We start from the raw sequence: 22,454 nt of genomic DNA on the forward strand, positions 1-22,454 counted from the left end.
GAGCAGCGGCGTATGACGTCACTGCCATGCGCAGATGTCAGCTGCTGGCCTCTGATAGGCCGGCGGCTGGCACTGGTGTTGCTGTGCAGAGAGCCGGTCTCCGCACAGCAATACTCTGCACTACAGCGCTGATGTCGGTGGCTGCTGGAAAGAGCCGCGATACTTACGGGTTCTGTGCCTGCGGACGGCATGAAGCATGCGGTCCGCGGGACGCGTTTTTGAGACCTCTGATCTATACAGATGCATACATATAATGGGTGTGAGTGATGAAACATCTTGTTTGTTTGTAACAAAGTGTAGACAACAGTGGATATAAACTTTAACTTTTTTTTATAAAAATAGAAAAAATATAACAAACCAAAAAATATCAACAACATAAAAAAAAAAATTTATTGGCTGCCGTGATGGTCATGGGCTGCCACAAATCTTGCCAGCATCACTCCGAGCTGGTGGATCTCTTCACTAAGCCTCCGCTGTGACGCCAGAAGATCTTGTAATGTTGGGATTTCTACGGAGGTAATTGTTAAACTTAAGTCCAATAATTCTGTACATTCATCCAATTAAGGCTATGTGCCCACGATGCACCACAACCGGGTACCATCCGCACATTAGAACGTGCTAATTACGCAAGTACAGATGCGGTATTGCGGAATTGGCGCATTATAATGCAATTCAATGGCGGCGCAAAAAAAAAAACCTTCTGCAAAATAATTGGTAGTGCTTCGTTTTTTTCCGCAATGATAATCTGCAGCGGAAATTTCCGCAGCATGTGCACAGCACATATGGATTATCATTGGGGAACATGGCAGGCCTTCTACCATGCGCTTTTAATGCGTTTCCACAGCTGCAAAAACGCTGCAGAAACGCCTTAAAAAACGCATCGCGGGCACACAGCCTATCAGGTACATGTTTGTTATTTAACACTTATGGTTTTCGGTTTGCTCAGATGATGACGAGCTGATGGACCAGCCGGATCCCCTGGCATCACCAGCTAGGGAAAGACACAACACTTCATAGTACATGACAGCCCTATACTTTCCAAGTTGTATGGACCGTATTTTATGTGAAAGCATTACCGTAAGACGAAGCTGCACCTATATCACAGAGTGATGCTGGCAAGCCTGTGGATGACTGCTGCTGGGGCTCCGGGGCTGTAGGTGACTCCCGCTGGGGCTCTGGGGCTGCAGGTGCTGGAAAACAAATAACATTAAATACCTAAGGTAATTGCAGTTGTAACTAATGTGCTGCCATATATTGTGCTAACGTATTTTAAAACCACTCACCACGATGGGGCAAAGTCTGTGACCGGATGCTGGCGATACGGTCGGCAGACCTATACTTCAGGTCCGCCAGCTTTTTTCTGATTTGGGTAGCAGAGCGCTGCACTCCAAATCTCCGGACCAGGCCCCGACCGATCCTCTGCAGCACCGCCCGTTTATGGAGCACTGGACGTTCAGAGTGCACATGGCACTCATAATCCAGTGCATCCAGCTGTTCCACAAGGTAGCGCACCTCAGCATCACCTCAAGGAGATGCTCTCACCCTGGATGAGACGCATCAACGTCGGTAACCACGCCCACGACGCATTAACGTCGCCCATAAGCCCGCGCGCTTATTAGAGGACGCTACTGCGACCTGAATTATTAGCATCTCTGTCAGACTGGAGACGCTGTATTGATAATGCGTCATCTGTAGAACGCAGCAGCGTCTCCAGTCTGACGGTCACACAGGAACACTGGTGTCTAGGTGGTTTTAAGTAGAGAAATGTATCTATATTTTTAGATAGTTATGCATACTTTTGTGTCTGTGAGTATGTATGTGCATATCTAGTTATCTGTATATAAGTGTGGATATGGGTGTAGATTTTTATGTATCTGAATATGTATGTGTATATGGATGTATCTGTATACATATGAGTACAACAGTGGCGTACCGCCATTGGCGGCAGGCCACATAATTGCTATGGGGCCCGTGGCCGTAGGGGGCCCGTGAGCCAGCGGACCCCATAGCAGTCTCCCCCATTCTGTACCCCACGCTCCGCTGTTTGATTACAGCCGCCGCCGCCCACTGCCACTGTGTTCAGACATGGCCGCGCACTGTGCGGCTGTGTCTTGTGGTAATGACGGCTGGGGCAACACTGCACCTTTAATTGTGCTTGTGTCGGCCCTGCTGCGTCATTACTACAAGACACAGCCGCACAGCACACTACACACAGCCATTACTGAGTACAGTGCCGGTGGGTGGCGGTTAATCAAACAGCGGCAACACTGCTACGATGCACCATGCTGTGTCAGACAGTGGAGCTGCCAGCTGCTGTCGTGATGAGAGAGACAGGCTACAGAGACTGAAGCAGCGGGGAATGAGGAGTGGTAAGTATGTATTTATATATTTTTGTAAATCAGTCAGTACTGATAATACTGGAGGACTGGGACTGCATTATACTGTGTGGAGGACCACAGCGAGTGCATTATGTATATGTATGCATATGTATATGCTCTCCCATCCTGGTATACAGGGCTGTGGAGTCGGCAAGCCAAACCGACTCCTCAATTTCCATGACTCCGACTCCACGACTCCAACTCCCTCATACATGGCTCATGTGATACATTAGGGTCATTACACTGTGCATGTGGAGGCTAAAAAGGAGGAATTCACCATCAGGGTATCATACTGTGTTAAGGGGGACACTTTAGTTGGCATCACATTTTATGGGGCTATGAAAGAGGAATCTAGGAGTTCAGAAAGGAAGAAAGTTGCTATGCAAAGGCTGGAAGGTTGTGAGATCTGCTCTTCTGTGTCCCCAACAATTATTTACTTTTTTTTTTTTTTTGTGGGGGGTCCCCAATTATAACTTCTGCTATGGGGTCCCATGATTCCTATGTACGCCCCTGGAGTAGTACACATATGTATATACAGGCCCTTACTACTGAAACAATGAGAAACAAAGCTTTTGCAAAGTTAAACACAGTTTATTACACAAATCAATACAAAACTGAAAGTAGTGTATAATTGTCAGTAGTTGCCCACTATAAGTTCTGATGCTGCCAAGTAACAGCACCAGGACCGTTAAAATACTGGCAGTAGTTGTCGCGGCAGGTCTTCGCATCCTGGGTGTTTCTGCCATGTTCCACTGGTTGAAGGCCTGCAATTGCAGGATCGTTTGAACGCCATTCTCCGAGCTCCACTTCCCCATTGGCTAGGTCCACAGAGTCCACGAAGCCAGGCGGCCAGTACGTAATTGCATCAAGTCGACGAAGAAAGTTGTGAAGCGTGCAACAGGCCAAAACAACAGAGTCTATTGATGTAAGCTTCATGTTAATTGGCGTATGAAAAACTCTGAAGCGGTTGGCCATGATACCGAAGGCATTTTCGACAACACGACCTGCCCTTGACAAACGATAATTGAAAATTCTACTTTCCTGGGTAAGACTTTTTTGGGGGTACGGTTTAATAAGATTGGGATGAAGTGGGAAGGCTTCATCGCCGACAAAAACAAAATTAAGGTTACCTGTGGTCTCTGAGTTGGGAGGCAAGTGTAGGTCACAGTTGTCCAATCGCTCTCCAAAAAGTGTGTGCTCTAAAACACCACCATCAGAAACCCTGCCGTTCATGCCAACATCTACATTTATAAATTCGTAATTGGCGTTAACAAGGGCCATCATGATGATGCTGAAATAGCCCTTATAATTATAAAAATAGGATCCGCTATTTGGTGGCTGAGTGATTCAGACATGTTTCCCGTCCAAAGCCCCACCACAGTTAGGGAACTGCCACAGCTGCTCAAAATCAGAGGCAATCTTTTTCCATTCCTCCTCCGTGTTGGGAAACTGTATGTATGACCTTTTCAAGGTCATACGACAGCATCTCAATTAGATTAAGGTTAGGACTTTGAGTAGGCCACTCCAAAGTCTTCATTTTGTTTTTCTTAAACCATTCAGAGGTGGACTTGTGGATGTGTTTTGGATCATTGTCCTGCTACATAACCCAAGTGCGCTTCAGCTTGAGATCACAAACAGATGGCCGGATATTCTCCTTCAGGATTTTTTGGTAGACAGCAGAATTCATGGTTCCATTTACCACGGCAAATCTTCCAGGTCCTGAAGCAGCAAAATAGTCCCAGACCATCACACTAACACCACCATATTTTACTGTTTACTGTTGGTATGATGTTCCTTTTCTGAAATGCTGTGTTACTTCTACACCAGATGTAATTGGACATACACCTTCCAAAAAGTTCAACTTTTCCTATCATCCATGACAGCACCACAACAAAAGAGGGGATCCACCCTTCCAGGACAGAAAAACTACAGAATAAAAGGGCCGCGCCTCTCCACCACCTCAGTTGGTTTCCTGTCCTTGAGTGGGAATTTTGTTAAAACGGCAGCAGGAGAAAGAAGAGAAGATTATTCCCAGATCTGGGCCGGTTGGTTTCCAAAAGGGCACAGCCTCTGCTGCAGCTGGCGCCAGGGACCTGGAAGCGCCGTGGTGGGTTCCATCGGACAGGTGTGAGCAGCAGCCGCACCATTACCTTATGGTGGCCTGGCAGCCGCGCTTCCCGTTTGCGCAGGCGCAGGACGCCATCCAGGAAATCGTGCCCTAAGATGCACACTGGTGAAAAAAGAAGTAGCGGAGACCCATGTCTTCTAACATGTTTCCAGCTACCGTTTTGTACCAGGCTGCGACCCTGATGACGAGCATATTGGAGGGTCCTTGATGAGGGAACCTTAGACAGGCTTACCTGTTGAAGATCCGGATATGACTGAGCGGCGCCCCTGCCTGGGGTCGGCAGCTCCAGCTCCATGCGTCAGTAGAGAAGCTGCTGTGAAGCGGCGCCCCTGCCTGGGGTCAGCAGCTCCAGCTCTGCACATCAATGGGAGCACCTGTGGAGCTGCGCCCCTGCCTGCGGTCAGCAGCTCCTGCTCTGCACATCAATGAAAGCACTTGTGGAGCTGCGCCCCAGGGGTCGGCAGCTCCAGCTTTGAGCGGCGCACTATTGGAGGGGAGTGGCTCCACCGGCCTGGAGTTGGCCACCCCGGTATTGCTCAGGCACGGCCGGATGGAGAGGAACAGACTTATGACTTGGTCCAGCCTCCGAATCCGTACAGTTGGTGGTGAATGATCTTCATGAATGTTCACCTTGTTTATGGGGCCCTTTCCTTGTTATGGTTACTAGGAAAGGCTGAAAGAAGTTAGCGCAAAACTCAAAATTGTGTGTGTGTGCGCTCTGTAAGACCCCATCTGGGCCAAGGGCCTCGTGCTTAAATTTGGCTTCAGGACAGAAGCTGGACCTTAGACCTCATGATTGGGCTTCAGATTTTATCACAAAAATGAGCCTCAATCTGCTCAGTAAATGTTAAACTAACACTCAGAGGTTTTTACTGTTGTCCTCCAGTCTATTTACTCCATCCATAGGACGGCACATGGTGTTAATAGAGCACATGGTCTTTGTTAAAGTCTGCTGTCCAGCTGCGTCTCATGAGTTGGCTCCTTCGGGTGGGGCTAGCCTGACTATTGAGATTTACCACCCAAAGGAAAGGTTTATCCTTCATTCAGATGGATTACTCTTTTAAATGAAAAACTGAGCGCACTGCTTCACAATGCCTCATAAAGCCGAGTCATTGCGCTTCACAAAAAGCACATCATAGTGCTTCACAGCACATCATAGTGTCTCACAGTGCCTCAAGGCACATCATAGTGCCTCATAGCACATCTTAGTGCCTCATAGCACATCACAGTGCCTCATAGCACTTCATAGTGCCTCATAGCATAGCGCTTCATAGCACATAATAGTGCCTCATAGGGCCTCATGGCACATCATAGCATAATGCCTTATAGCACATCATACTGCCTCAGAGTACATCAAAGTGCCTCAGAGTACATCACAGTGCCTCATAGCACATCACAGTGCCTCATAGCATAGCGCTTCATAGCACATAATAGTGCCTCATAGCGCCTCATGGCACATCATAGCTTAGTGCCTCATAGCACCTCACAGTGCCTCATAGCACATTATAGTGCCTCATAGTACATCATTGCAATTCACAGTGCCTCACAGCACATTATAGTGCCTCATAGCACTTCACAGTGCCTCATAATACTTCATAGTGTCTCATAGCGCTTCATAGCACACCATAGTACCACATAGCGTCTCATAGTGCTTCATAGTGCCTCATGGCACATCATTGCATAGTGCCTCATGAGTCTTCATAGCGCCTCATGGCTCTTCATAGCGCCTTATGGCTTTTCATAGCGCCTCATAGCATGACATATCATAGTGACTCATAGCATATCATAGTGCCTTATGGTGCATTCATGGTGCATTCATAGTGCCGTATAGCGCCTGTTAGTATCTCATAGTGCCTCATAGCGCTTCACAGTGCCTGTTAGTACCTCATGGGGCCTCATAGTGTCTCTCGGTGCTTCAGGATGCCCCTGTGGCTTGTAGTGTTTTCATAGGGTGTCTGTGCCTTGTAGCTCCCCTATGCCTCTTAGTCCCTCTTTGTAAAGGTACTGGTTGCACAACTAAGTTTATGTCTGACAAAACCAAGTTCAGCGACTGTAAACTGTGCATGGCAAGCTTACTGAATTCAGGGGGAAAAATATCCTAGCCTCTATTTTGAGACAGAGCTTGGCAGTATTCCTGGCTGGTGCTCAGCTGGCTCGGTAGAATGCCAGTTGGAGGCAAGTGACAATAAGAGGGCTTCCTTAGTTTTGCAGGTTAATAATAAACCTTGTAGGGTTTCACTCTTAAAGGTAGGAGGCATCATGTAGTGCTCATACAGCCATTGTGGGTTTGGTCCAATCAAGTGCAGTTTTATTGCTTTTTACAGGTTGCACAGAAGTCATAAACATAATATTTCTGGTCTTGTCCAAGCGCTGACTAAATTGGACAGACCTTGACTAGTCATATACAGCTCAGCTAGCCCAGCTTGATCAAACAAAACAGCATTTATCCAGGGCAACCACTGATACTTGCAGACTCGCCTCAAATGGAGTCTGGTCTGTGTCTCTGATTAGCTCCAAGACACATACAGTCTGCTCTGCTATCCAGTAGTCTGACTAAGGTGAATGCCTAGCTTGCTCTGGTGCTTAGCTCTCCAGGTGCCCTAATCAAGACCTGTAAAGCTATTATTTAGCCCAGTCCTGGACTCTATAAGATCTGCTATTAATCTGCAGGTCCAGATTGCTATATAGTAATATAGGCGTTTAATGAGGTATACAATCAGGTTCCAATTCACAAGAAACATCAAATTTCCTGAGAATAGTTCTTGGCATAAAATGAGGATTTAGGCTTTCAGTTAGTGTCCTTCCATTCAGATATTAATGGGCCTTAAGGCTTTATGGAGAATTATGGTAGTTAGGACAACTCTCATATCAAAGGAAGAGGCATTGTCAATAGCTTACCGCAACTATTTCGGGATTATGGGCAGATCCATCGAGCACTGCAGAACTCACTGGGCAGTGAGTAAGAGTTGTGGTCTCCCAAGGTAGAATAAGGAGTCCTGCTATATGTCAAAATTAATAAGCAGTCTGGCCACAACTCTGAACAAGGCAATATTGCTGTTAATAACTCTAATCTACATTCCAGTAGTAACATGATCATAGGTACACACCCGTGGGCTGCCTCTAAAGATCCGGTTCTTCTAACCTAAAGAAGCTTTAGGCAGTATATAAGAAAGCTCCATTCATCTATACATGGTCACCATGTAAAGGTCTTGTCATACCACAGAGTAGCTTTAGCTTACATAAACCATTATGGAGGAACTCGGCCAAGATCCCTAATGACACTGTCTAATCAGTTCAGATGGCAAAGTCTTACCTTTTATCTTTAACAGCACCTCCTATAAAGAGGAAGAGAATTGCAAGTGGACCTTTTTAGCCGTAGACTACTGGAACAGTGTCCAACCTGCATTGAATAAGCAAGGAATGTGAAATTGAGCTTTGGATCTAGGCCCATTTTCAGTCCAAAGCACCCTGGGATCTGAATCCAGTGCTTACGGCTCTAACAAGCCTTCTCTTGAACCCATAGATTCAGGGTCTTCACATTAAAGACTATTATCCCGGTGGCCCTGACTTCAGCATGGTAAGTTATTGACATTCAAGCTTTGCCGGTTAATCCTCTGTTTATACAGGTCCCAGAAGATGGGCCGGTTCTGGAGCTATCCTATCTTCTGAAGATGGCTTCCAATTTCCATAAAAGTCAGGAAATTGTGCACCCTACTTTCTGTCCAATCCGGAGAATCCATGGCAGAACAAAAAGAAAGCGGATGTCCCCAACAAGCATTATGTAAGGTTGCGATTCAGTCTTCACCTTGCACCTTCTATAGACACTATAGGCTTGATCTGGAATCTGCTGCTATCCTTTCCTTTAGGAATAGTGTTCTACAGGCTGTGGTCCCATCCTAACTTTAAAGTATTTTCTCTGTAAATCTCTCGTTGGGGTGCTGTCATGGGTGATTGGAAAGCACTAAATTACTTACCGGTAATGTGATTTTGCTGATCCCATGACAGCACCCTTATATTCCCTCCTGTCACTGGTAGAAGTTGATCACTTCATTTCCTTTGTGGTGTTTGATTCACATGGTGTGTAGAATGAAAAATCATGGGATATATAAGTAGTGTCCTCTCATGCTCTGTAAACAACTGAGGTGGTGGAGAGCCGCTGCCCATTTATTCCGTAGGTTTCCTGTCCTAGAAAGGCGGATCCCCTCTCTCATTGTGGTGCCGTCATGGGCTCAGGAAAATTACATTACCGGTATAAGTAAAGTAATTGTTTTTGTCTCGTCAATCCACAGACTATTTGCCATTTTTGCCCAGTCTCTTTCTTGTAGTGGAGTCATGAACACTGACCTTAACTGAGTCAAGTGAGGCCTGCAGTTCTTTAGATGTTGTTGATGGGGTCTTTTGTGACCTTTTGGATGAGTCGTTGTTGCTCTCTTTGGGTAATTTTGGTCGGCCAGCCACTCCTGGGAATGTTCACCACTGTTCCATGTTTTCCCTATTTGTGGATAATGGCTCTCACTGTGGTTTGCTTGAGTCCCAAAGCTTTAGAAATGGCTTTATAACAATTTCCGGACTGATAGATCTCAATTACTTCGTGTCTCGTTTGATTCTGAATTTCTTTGGATTGCAGCATGATGTTTAACTTTTTGAGGATCTTTTGGTCTACTTCACTTTGTCAGGCAGGTCCTATTTACCGTATTTTTCGGACTATAAGACGCACTTTTTTCCTCAAATTTTGGAGGAAAGTGGGGAGTGCATCTTATAATCCAAACTGTGCCCCGTACTATATACCTGTGTAGAGCGGTAGAGCGGAAGCGACGGAGGAACGGGGCACAGGAGGCAGCAGTTGCCTGCTGCAGCCTTCGCTGTCCCCGCTGCTAAAGAAAATGAATATTCACTGCTCCCCACGCCCATGGACGTGGAGAGCAATGAATATTTATTTTCCTTAATAGCGCGCACACTGTTGCAGCAGCGTGGCTCCTGCTGACGTTCGGCGGTCTGTGTGCCTGCTATTAAAGACCATAAATATTCGCTACAATCCACTCCCAGCGGCTACAGTGTGTGCGCTATTAAAGAGAGTGAATGGTCACTGCTCCCCACGCACACAGTTCTGGCACGGGGAGCAGTGACTATTCCGGCACAGCATCTCACACTGTGTGAGGGCGCATGGCGCAAGGACATAGCGCTGGAAGAGAGAGGAGGTGAGTATAATTGTTTATTTTTGTGTGTGCAGCGGGATGGGGATCAGGGGATGCCAAGCATACCAGGATGGAGGGGTGCCAAGCATACCAGGATGGAGGGGTGCCAAGCATACCAGGATGGGGATCAGGGGGTGCCTTGCATACCAGGATGGGGATCAGGGGTGCCATGCATACCAGGATGAGGGATGAGGGGTGCCATGCATACTAGGAAGAGGGATGAGGGGTGCCATGCATACTAGGAAGAGGGATGAGGGGTGCCATGCATACCAGGAAGAGGGATACCAGGAGAAAAAAAAACAACTGTGGTATTGCACTTTTTTTGCAATTTCATGGCATTTGGAATTTTTTCCCGTTTTCCAGTACACAATATGGTAGAACCAGTGATGTCGTTCAAAAGTACAACTTGTCCCGCAAAAAATAAGCCCTCACATGGCCATATTGACAGAAAAATAAAAAAGTTCTGGCTCTGGGAACAAGGGGAACAAAAAACGAAAACTCAAAAACGGAAAATGCTCCAGTCATTAAGGGGTTAAGTGATAAATTTACTATAGCACAGATTAATCTTAGCTAAAAGTCTAGACCCTTAGATCAGGAATAGGACAGACATTTATAGGACATTTCATAACTTTCCCAAGCTTTTATGAAAAAAATATTCCCCACAAACTGCATTGAACTACTGTACCCAATTTATTATATAGTTTAGGAGTTGGACTCCACCAAAATGGACACTGACTCCGACTCCACGACTCTGACTCCACAGCCCTGCTTAATAATAAGACCTTCATATAAAAACTGCATTTTGTGTTTACTTGTGTTATCTTTGGCTCATATTTAAATTTGTTTTGTGATCTACAACATTTAAGTGTGACAAACATGCAAAAGCATAAGAAATCAGGAAGGGGGCAAACACTTTTTCACACCACTGTATTTCATACAATAAAATGCAATTTCATTATTTAAAAATCATACAATGTGATTTTCTGTTTTTTATTTTTAGATTCTGTCTCTCACAGGTGAAGTGTACCTACGATAAAAATTCCAGACTTATCCATTCTTTGTAGGTGGGGAAATATGCAAAATTGCCAGTGTATCAAATACTTATTTTCCCCACTGTAGTATCCTCTATTATGTAAAGCGCTGTCAATAAAGAAAACATATTTGTGTCTCTGTCATTTTGAATTCGTAGATGTGTACCAGAGAACCTGTGTGCTAATCATGTGTCCTATCACATCATCTCTCAAGGAAATCATGTGACATGTCACATGATACATTGGGTGATGGGGGGCCCAGTCACTGGCTACTCTACTCCGTCCCTGTAAATGGGTATTGTTGAGATAAGTTCCCGTCACATCATTCTCATATTGTGAACACCGCTAGATAGTAATACTCAAACAAAAGTTCTTGGTCCATGTACCATTGAGGAGTGGCTGCAGATGACACACGTAAGGTAAACGGGAATGACATTTGCAGCCAATATAAACAGTGGTGACAGCGCTCAAATGGCAAAGAGTAAAGGGGTAGTGTAGGATGTTTCATTATTTTACATGTACTGTTTGTGTGCAGCTTTAAAGAAAAAATAAAAAGTTGCATTTGACTCACTTCACTTAAAGAGGTGTCTAACATTCAGGTATATTTTCCAAAAACTTCTGCAACCTGTAAACTAATAAAAAAGAAATAAGGCTGTCATATACAATCATCTACATTGAAATTGCAACAACAAGAAGGAAAAGTCATGGATTTATGGAAATCACAGGATGGATAGACATATTTTTTAGAATCAAAAACATTTTTTTTGAGCAAACTTTTACTTTTTCAATGGACGTCTTCAAACAGAGGCTGGACAGACATCTGTCTGAGATGATTTAGTGAATCCTGCTTTGAGCAGGGGGTTGGACCAGATGACCCAGGAGGTCCCCTCTAACTCTACCATTCTATGATTCTATGATCTTACAGAATGGTTGATAAAAGTAGTCATATTATACAATCCCAAGACATACAGTATAGTACAATTTTGTATCAATCATTGTTTAAGACAAGAAAACAATGCAATCTTCTCCCCCCCAAATCTCCCTTCCCTCCCATCCTTTCACCTATCTGAACTTACATTTTAATAATATACCGGGTACACTATCTAGACAACATTTTAAACATGAGAACCATAAAGTAAGATGTTTCATATCTGAAATATTAGGTCGATTTAGAGGAGAAGTTAAATATGACGTCTCTTGCAAGTACCTCTGACACCACCACTGGACATTTAATCCATGCCCCCGCTGTTTACCAAATTTCGCAATGGCCCCCCTTTTGATGTATTTTTTTTTTCATCAGAATGGTGGTGTTTAAACAACTTACAACCTCTAACACTGACGGAGCAATTCTTGCCAACTAGTGTTTAGCTATGATTTTTCTGATTTGATACAGTATTTTGGCTAAAGCCAGTTGTAGTGGAAATTAATTTCAAATGTCTCCCACATAGCTCGACACACACACTTTGGGGATGAGAGATATTTGAATTTTAAAGACCTCAAGAATCAATCTGCCCACCTCCTCCCACAGTCCAACAAGGTGAGAGCAGGATCAGAACATAAGGACCAAATCTGCACCATCTTCTCTACAACATGGGCAACAATCATCTGTCCCGAGGCCCATCTTGTTTAACACTCTTGGAGTTCTATATACTCTGTGTATTAGAAATATTTGGGATCTACTGTGGGCCGTATTTATTGATACTTTCCATGGTGATTCTAAAATATCATCTCATTCCTCTGAAGTAATTTGTCCTATATCCCTCTCCCACCTAGATATAACTACAGCCACAGGGTCTCCCAGGATTTTTAGTAATAAGGAGTTATGCATGAAGGATGTAAGGACTTTAGTATTTTTTGCATTTACCACAGAATCCAACACCCCATTCAAGGAGATGGACAGATCGGAGAGGTAAACTGAGTCCTGAGCTCTAATTGTGTGCCGTAATTGTAGATACTGGAAGAAGTCAGAGTTACACAAATTAAGTATCTCAATCCTCTCATTTTTTATTCCCCAAAACCTTCCAAATGTTGCAGCTCCTTCAAAGAGGGGTATTCCAGATAGGTTGTACTTGGAATATTCTCCCATCCCCAACCATTTATTACATGCGCACCAGATTTTATGGACAAGTTTTAATGTTGAGAAGCATCCGGGTTTAGACCTAAGCCTGCATGCCTCTAGTAGTTCTACTAAATTGCCCCTTCCATTCCCCCCAAAAAATTTTAGCACTGGGGCACCTGCCAGCCTTGAAAATAACCCCAAGTTTGTGGCAAGGCCAAACCTCCATATTTTTGGGCAGTTCTAGCTTCTCCAACTTTATCCTGGGTATACCCTTTTTCCAAACCAAGTCCATAAAATTTTCTTTAACACAGCCCACATATAAGCCCATTCGACATTATCGAATACTTTGGTTGCATCCAGGGGAAAGACGCCCTTCCGACTAGGATCCACCTGCAAATGAAAAAAAGCCTACATAGCTTTATGGCAGTTGACTTAGAGGACATAAAGCCAGCCTGATCTGGATTAATTACTAATTCAATAACCTTACTCAGTCGGGAGGCCAGAATTTTAACCAATATCTTAACATTTATTGTCAGCAATGAGAGAGAGAACTACCTCACTCTTACAGACCTATCTTTTCCATCCTTGCGCACAACAACTATTCCCACCTAATATAATGACTTTGGTAACACCCCTAATAAAAATGCATTATTAACCCTCAGGCACAGTTGATCTGACAGGCACAGCTCAATTAGTTATGTTTCTCTCTCCTCTCCAAATTATCAGAAAATCTCCCCCCTCCCAGTTATTTCCTGTCTTTACATGTTCTTTGAAACCTGATCTCACAGTGTTACAGCAGACCTTCTGTAGAGCAGATCTGACCTTTGTAGCTTCTCATGCTCACTGCGCCTGAATTCGTCTCACATTTTAAGGTTACTATTTTCTCTTTTTATTCATCACAATTGTTTATTTAGCTTTCTTTATGAATGAATAATGCAAGGTTTGTGGTAATAAGTAGGGCTTTCGTAGAAAAAAAAGGGTGGTCTCTAATACAAAATGTTTAGTAATACTTATGTCAAGAAAACTGGAGGCTATTTGGTGGTAGTTGAGAAATTTGGTAATATATGTTTTAATATGTTTATGGTAATTTTATTTTTTTGCATCTGATTTTGTGTACTCTCCTTTAATACATCCCTATGAAGGTCACTGATTACTTTTAGAGTCCCTGAAATTGAGATAATTAGATCTTATAGGTGGTTTTATAACCTGTGCCTGTCAGGCGCACTGTGCCTGTCAGGGGCACTGCGCCTGAACTCTGGAGTGCCAGAGGTGCACCTGATGAAGGGTTATTTCCATGTAGCTCAGTAATATTTTTTCCTCAAAATGTTTATATATTTCTATTGGAATGCCATGCAATCCAGGGGCCTTACCATTAACCATTTTCCCAACAGCCTGTCTTCCAAATTGGCTGATCTAAAAAAACCTCTATCTTCAATCTCCAGACAAGGGAGCGTTATACCTGAGAGGTAATCAGCCAAAGCATCTTGCGAGTAATTGACCTTAGACAAATATAGATTAGAATAGAAGCTATGTAAGACCTTTAGTACACCCGCTGTCCTGACGGCCATATTACCCTCTACATCCCTCAATTGATATATAAAAGCAGTTTCTTTTTGGGCCTGACCCATTTTTGCAAGTAACCGACCCATGATCTCTTCCTCCTCATAGAATTGCTGTTTTAAAAACATACATTTATTATCGTCCTGCTCTGGTTGGAATTCTCAAAACTGTTCTTGCGAGTCCTTCCACTGTGATAGATTTTCAGGGCTGTTTTGAATAAACCACAATTCAGTATCCCAAATTCTGTTTTCCAGATCTACCTTTTGTGAGTTATCCTTAACAGACTTTATTTCTCTTATTAACACGCTCCTCAAGAAAGCCTCCATTGCATCCCATACTAAGCTTATATGTGCCGAGCCCAAATTAAAATTCCAATAATTGCCCCATTACATAGTTACAGTCAATAATTTTAAGCCAAAATGGATTAATCATCCACCCCTGAGAAAACCTATACTTCATTGGATCCACCTGTAGGTGAAACAATAGGGAAGAGTGATCTGATAATGAGACTATTCTATATTAACGAGCACAGAATCATAGAAGGATTACATAGTACCAAATCAATTCTTGAAATGGATTGATATGCCGATGAGGCACAGGATTTGACCTATGAGTTAGGAAACCTCTCTCTCCAAATATCAAACAGGGCCACCTCCTTAATAAGGTGGCCAAAAGACAGCCAAGCCAGTGGACCAGAGCACCCACTGACCCTCATGTCTCCACACTGGTTGTCAGCAGCGGGATACTAATCGGCCCGGATGATTCAGGGGAGCTAGAGGGGACTGGTGTTCGTAGACATCGTCCAAGGGCTCCACAACCAGGGAAGCATATAGGCAGACCCAGCAGACCATAGGTAAGGCATACACAGCAGTTTTTGGAAGAAACCACATCCAACCCCACCAGCTTGGCCCTGGGAAGAGGACCAGAGTGGATATACAGCCACAATAGGAACTACAGGAGCTGTGCCAGTTTTGATGGAATGAATTCCGCGCCACCGACATTCGGTCAGATTTGATCCAGGAATTGGTCCGTATGGATGCCCAGAACATCATGCAGGATGATGAAAACTACACTGAGACTGACCAAGAGGAATTAAACTTCTTGCCAGAGCAAGGATCCATTGGCAGTCTTGAATCAACAACCCAGTCCCAAGCAGCTCGAATTCAGGAATTGTTGTTCGCATTGGGGCCGGAGCCTCAAGAGGGGAGAGGGCTTGTGTTATGGAATCAGTTTTGGGAGTTCCAGTTCCCCACCAGTGACAGCCCCTACCTCCATGATGGTCCACCATCAAGGAAATCATCTCCGCTACAGAGAATTGCCAGTACTTAATGAGTCCAACACCAAGGTTGATGAACGCCTACAAAGCTTTGAGACCCTGATGCTGATGTACAAGTGCCCACAGCTGATTGGGTCAAATACCTGTGGACTAGTTTGACTGGCCAGGCCCAGGATGCTGTGCGGTCGCTTGGGCCTCAGGACTGCCTGGACTATGGGACTGTTAAGGACACCCTGTTGGCCCTTTTTACCATGATCCCCGAGAGATATCGCACCAAGTTCTAGATGTTGTCTCGCCAGGGGGCCTCCTATGTAGAATTTGGCAGTTAACTCCAATGGCACTGCAACCGACTGCCTCGATGGTTGGGCTGCCCACTGCACTGCTGCCCTCTGGAACGTGATCATGCTCAAGCAACTTATGAAGAAGATGGCCCCAGAAATACGAGAGGGGGGTGCTGACCGGAAGCTCGACACCCCAAAGCAAGCAGCCTGATTGGTCAACGAGTTTACAGCCAATTGACCCCGCTGGAGACTGGATATGCCCAGGAATCCCAGGGGACCCCTCAATCAAGGATTTGAGTGGCCACTAGCCACTGAAGCAGGATTATCTAGCTACCCATCAGAAACCACACCAGGACAAAGGTTTACAAACAGGACCCGGGATTTTCCCAACCCACAGTGCTGTTATACGTGTGGACGCCTTGGATACATAGCCAAACATACCCTGGTCAGCCCAGTAATTGTCCCTCAGAACACCATTTACCAGGCCGCCAAATGACCATCTCCCTGGCTGGAAGTCAGTGCTAAGACATCCCTCTGGCAAGTGTGCAATTTAGAGATGAGCAAATTTGTACGGCGAATGATCGCCAGTTTCAAATTCAGCACGAATATGGCACATTCGTGTTCGGGCTTCCGATCACGAACCTGAACACGAACATGGTCTCGAACATCCCTGGTTTTCCATGCTGTCAATCAGGGCCTGTGATCGGCGGCAATATCATTACCGCTGGTAAGAGCGCTGTGGGGATCATACTGACAGTTGTCAGCATGATTCCCACAGCTGTGACAGTGACCCGTGGTAATATAGCTACCACTGGTCACAGAGCTGTGGGATCATACTGACAGTTGTCAGCATGATCCCCGCAGCTGTGACAGTCACCCGCGATAAAAAGCTTACTGCGGGTGACAGGCGCTAGCTGATGGGACTATTACCCCCATCATCCGGTGCCTGCTGTCACTGTAGACAAGCGCAACTGATGGGAAAAGTATTCTCTCATCAGCGCGCTTGCGCGATGAAAGTGAAAGTAAAAAAAAAAAGTTAAAATGAATAAATATTTAAATAAAAATAATAAACACTTATACTCACCTACTACTTACCTGCACCTTGACCCCAATGATCTCGTTCCCTATAAAAAATAAAAAAACACCATATACTCACCTTACAGCTAATCCCCGAAGTCCTCACCTGTCCGCCGTAGTCCATATACCGAGCATCCCACGACGATGTCAGTGATGGCACAGCCACATTCGGAGACATAACCATCCTATCCGGCAGCCGGAGATACACTGACAGGACCTATGGCTCCCGCAGTATATCGCGATAAGCTGCTGGGGTCACTGGAGTTCAAACAGCTGAGGATCCTACACAGCACTAATGTAAGTGAGATCACTGGAGCTCTCAGTTGATCATCAGCTGTTTGAACTCTGGTGACCACAGCAGCTTCTCGCGATATACTGCAGGAGCCATAGCTCCTGTCAGTGTATACAGTGCTGTCTTCTACAGCAGTCACATCACTGATTGCTGATATCCCTGCTGTAGAATTGACCTGGATCGCCGTGGGACAATCTGGATTACATCATGACGGCGGACAGGTGAGGGATATGGTTGTTTTTTATTTTTGTTATTTTTCAGGAGACGAGGGAGTCGGGGACTAGCGGAATAATAAAAAAAATATTAAAACTGTGTGTCAATTCATTTCAATAAAAGACTTTATTCTGGCCATGTCTTTATTGAAAAAGTGTCGTAAACCTTTACTACTACTTTACATCTCCTGAAAAAAAACAAAAATAAAAAAACAACCATATCCCTCACCTGTCCGCCGTCATGACGTAATCCAGATTGTCCCACGGCGATCCGGGTCACTTCTCCCATCAGTGGTGCTTGTCTACAGTGACAGGAGGCACCGGATGGTGGGGGTAGTAGCCCCATCAACCGGCGCCTGTCAGCTGCAGTAAACTGTCACAGCTGCAGTGATCAAGCGGACAGCTGTCAGTATGATCCCCGCAACGTTGTTACCTACCGCGGCTCACTGTCACATCTGTGGGAATCACGCTGACAGCTGTCTTTATGATCCCCGCAGCACTGTGACCGGCGGTAGCTATATTACCGCTGGTCACTGTCACAGCTGCAGGGGTCACGCTGACAGCTGTCAGTATGATCCCACAGCGCTGTGACCGGCGGTAATGATATTACCACGGGTCACTGTCTCAGCAGTGGGGATCATGCTGACAGCTGTCAGTATGATCCCCGCAGCGCTGTTATTCCCTCGCTGTCACGCATTTGACAGCGTGGGAAACAAGGGATGCTCGGGGCCATGTTCGTGTTCGGGTTCGTGATCGGGAACCCGAACACGAACATTTTTTTGATGTTCGGGTTTATTCGCCGAATATTAAAACATTTGCTCATCTCCAGTGCAGTTGAACTGGGGGACCAAAAAGGGAGAGGTCAGAGTGGAGCTCATGGACAACCTCCTCACACCTGTTATTTTGGGGAATGACCCAGGACAAGGACTGTCCAGCCAGTTTGTCATAGTCATCACCCTCAACCAAGCCAAGCAGCACCCTGATGTCGGTCCTTCTGCCACCCTTTCCGAGGATAGCCCACACTCCAAGCAGGTGGTGGTGAGTACACCAGACCAGACTGTGGCCATATATGGGGGAAGATAGATCGCAAGGAGTTTAGGGAAGCCAAGCTCACGGACCCCACCCTAGAGATTATTCGCAGTACGGCTGCCCAACCTGGAGAAAGAAATTAGGGGGAGCTGTATAGATGGGAGAAGGGGCTCTTGTATCAGGAAAAGCCCACATCCTGCCCAGAGAAACCCTGGACCATGTCCATTAGCTCGTGGTACCCCAGCAGTACCAACCCCAACTCCTGTGCTTAGCAAATAACGTCTCTGCAGCTGGGCACATGGGCTCAAGAAGACCCGAGCTCGTCTGCTGTGTAGTTTCTTTAGGCTGAGGGTCACTTAAGAGGTGCAGAAATACTGAGCCTCTAGTCCACAACAGTGGAAAGAGGTTCATCCTCACCCTGGTCGACTTTTCGACCCGCTACCTCATCCATAGATGCCGAGCACATGGCTCAAGCTCTACTGGACATCTTTAGTCAAGTAGGGTTTCCGCAGGAGGTATTGACCGACCACGGGGTCCAGTTCCAAAGCAAGCTAATTCAGACCCTCTGGGAGAAACATGGGGTCCACCCCCCATACGCACCACCCCCTACCATCCTGAAACTAACGGATTGTGTGAGCCCTTCAATAGAATGCTCAAACAGCTCATTTGCCAGTATGTGGAGTCTGAGTGGGGAGACTGGGAGAAAAACCTGCAGCAGCAAATCTTTGCCTACCGGGAGGTGCCGTAGTATTCTGCCAGGCTCTCTCCCTTCAAATTGCTGTAAGGCCAAAAAGTATGAGGGCTTTTGGAACTGGTACGAGAGAGATGGGAGGGCACCTTCCCCACAGAAGAGGTTCCCATTTGGGATTATGTCCAAAGGTTTAGGGAAAAGATGCAAGTAGCTCAGGAAAGGAAACAACGGTGTAACAACCGCGCTGCCAGACGCAGAGAATTTGCCTGTTGACAGAAGGTTCTAGGACTACTACAAGTACTCAAAAACAAGCTGCAAGTCATGTGGACGGGTCCATTCACCATTACCAGGAAATGCGTGAATATTGACTATACTGTAGCCCTCGATCAAGCAGGTGTTCATGAACAGACTTATCATGTCAACAGGCTAAAAGCTTATAAGGAAAGGGATGATGTCACCAACTTAGCAGTTTGTTGTCCCCCTTTTGATGACCCAGATATGGACCAGATCTCGGACTTGTTGGTGGAATCCAAAAGGGGAATTCAGGTAACGGATGTCCCATTGGTGGAGCGGCTTGGTCCATGTGGATACAATGTTGAATATGGGGGTCATAGTCAGTGTAGTGTTGGTGCCCAAGAAAGACAAGAGTACTCGCTTCTGTGAAGATTATAGGCGACTCAATGAGGTCACCGTTACAGACGCCTACCCCATGCCTTGAATAGATGAACTACTGGACAGGTTAGGAGAGTCTCGTTTCACATCTACCATCTATCTGAGCAAGGGATACTGGCAGATCCCACTCATGAAAGAGGCTAATAAGCAGTGTGTGAAATGGTTTCGGGCATATTCTTTTGCCAATATTCATGAACCGAATTGCAGAGCGTTCAAATTCATGAAGAAATGCAAATTTCAGGAAAATCCAATCAACTCTAATATCTTGGTATCTGTCTACTATAGGGACCCATTTTAAAGAAAAACTGCATGGTATAGGTGTATGTTTTATTGCAATGTCGCACTGTATGGAAAAGTGCCATCTGCTGCACTTTCCTATATAGTTAAGTAAACTGTATTCAGTAGCATACTGACCTGACGGAGAAGGAAGTAACACACTTTTGGACTCTGTTTGGTGAATGGGGGCCCATGACAATGTCACAGTGTACGTTTGTAAAAATTGCTGATGAATACTATAGGATTGGTGTACAAACATGGAGTGCACAAAGCCTTAGCCTGATACCACACACCATGCCAACTCTCCCCTTCCAATGGGAACCATTCTTCCACTACTTTAATCATTTCCTCACACTTGCAGTAGATTATATATTATTTATTTACACTCTTATGATACAAAATGTAACTAAACCTTCTCAACATTTCTGCATTGATTGTATAGTGTATCAGCTTTGCTAAAGGGCTTCAAAGATCTTTACTTATCTACATCTAATAATGGCAACAGAAAGACAAAAACTCAGCCTTGTGGGAATATATGAGGCTGAGTTCTGGAAATGGACCCATGGTCAGTCCTCAAGTCATGGTCTGTACTCAGATCGTGATAAATGGACGTCTGTATTCCGCCTCGGTATTTGATTGCAGTACATAGTATTGTGCTGCATTTTTAAATATCCACAGTGCGTCTTTCCATAAGCAAACCATTTCTGCATGGAACCATGGAAAAGATAATACAGTACTGGTATAAATTGGTATAGACAGAATTGAAAAATATAACAATGTAAAGTTAAATTATACATACCTTAATGAATGTAGCTGGATCACTGTAGGATTTCTAATGCTGAGCTACTGTGTTGCCTGCTTTTTATATTCAGCAGCTCTAGAAGAGAATCGAAACTGAAACATTGAGAGTGCATAATGACATTCCATGCACTCATTTTACAGCCCTAAGTCAAAACCTCTGTAGAAGATAATACCATTACATTTATAGCATACACTGCCTTTGGACTTACCACCATTTACAATTTATGTGAAGAAATGGAATATATAGTTTATCTGTCTACACACACTTCTTGATATATTTTTTTTTTGCATAAAATACATGAGAAAATGTAAAAAATGCCAATATGTTTTTAGATACCCTGTATTCTCTTCTAGCATTTTTTTTTATTCTTTTTCTGTGTTAATTAAATGGGTTTAAACCCAACTCAGTGATTAAGGGAAGGGACACCAAAGTGACTAGAGATAAACAGTAACAAAAAATCATAGCAAAGGACTCTAACTAGTGATGAGCGAGTACCGTAATATTCGTAATCGCTATACTCGTAACGAGTACTTTGTATTAATCGTGTATTCGTTCCGAATATCGAGTACAATGTAAGTCAATGGGAAATGCGAGTAATTTTCTGCTGGAACCTACAAAGGGGTCTAGGGGCCTGAGGAAAAGGCTGAAATGGATGGGAAAGTGATGAAACAGAATGGGAAGAGCCTGGAGAATATGCCTGCATGCATTTCTGACTCACATATGGTTTATGCGAATAACTACCAAACCTAACCTAAATTGCATTTAAGGGTATGTGCACACGATGCAGAAATGAAGCAGAAAATTTCTGCATCATTTCTGCATCTCCCTGGCAGAAAAAACGCATGCACATTGTGGATTGACAAGCGCTTTCCAGGCGATTTTAGCATCACCTGGAAAGTGCTTGACAACTAGGTCACACTATATAAATCCATGCAAACAGCATGGATTTATATAGTGTGACCCGAGAGAGTGTATATACTTACCTCCGATGGCCCGCGCTGTCCTGCTCACTCCGTTCTCCCTCGCCGGCAACTTTGAATTGAAAGACCTGCCGACGTCAGCGTCACGTGACCCGTCACATGACTCTGACGTCAGCGCAGGTCCTACAACTCACTGCAAGTGCCGGGAAGCAAGCAGGAGCGGTGCGCGGGCCGACAGATGGTAAATATACATTTATTTTTTATTTTATTCTTGTTTTACAGCTTTTTTAATGGTACCTGGGTGTGGATGAGACTCTCCTCTCCCCCACACCCGGGTACCATCCGCACATTAGAACGCGCCAATAACGCAAGTACAAATGCAGTCTTGCGGAATTGGCGCGTTCTAATGCAAGTCAATGGCGGCGAAAACGCCGCTTTTCCGCAAAATTAATTGACATGCTGCGGATTTTTGAGCGCAGCATTTACGCTGCGGAAAAATCCGCATCATGGGCACAGCACATGTGGATTTCAATTGGGGAACATTGCTGCCCTTCCACCATGCGTTTTTAATGCGT

At 44.9% G+C, this 22,454-nt stretch overlaps 1 protein-coding gene across 1 annotated transcript in view; it reads right to left on the minus strand.

Moving 5' to 3' along the window:
• LOC141258100 (receptor-transporting protein 3-like) overlaps positions 1-21,040 on the minus strand; it is a 40,831-nt gene extending 19,791 nt beyond the window's left edge. The window contains exons 1-3 of the mRNA XM_073673104.1: positions 20,957-21,040; positions 11,304-11,364; positions 1,077-1,190 (exon numbers count right to left, since the gene is read on the minus strand). The gene's annotated coding sequence lies outside the window, so the exon portion shown is untranslated. The remainder of the gene's footprint in view (positions 1-1,076; positions 1,191-11,303; positions 11,365-20,956) is intronic.
• Between the last annotated feature and the right edge of the window lie 1,414 nt (positions 21,041-22,454).

The sequence above is a fragment of the Phyllobates terribilis genome, unplaced genomic scaffold, assembly GCF_046119375.1.
Source record: "Phyllobates terribilis strain yellow unplaced genomic scaffold, ASM4611937v1 Scaffold_3__8_contigs__length_932513732, whole genome shotgun sequence".
NCBI classification, from domain to species: Eukaryota; Metazoa; Chordata; class Amphibia; order Anura; family Dendrobatidae; genus Phyllobates; species Phyllobates terribilis.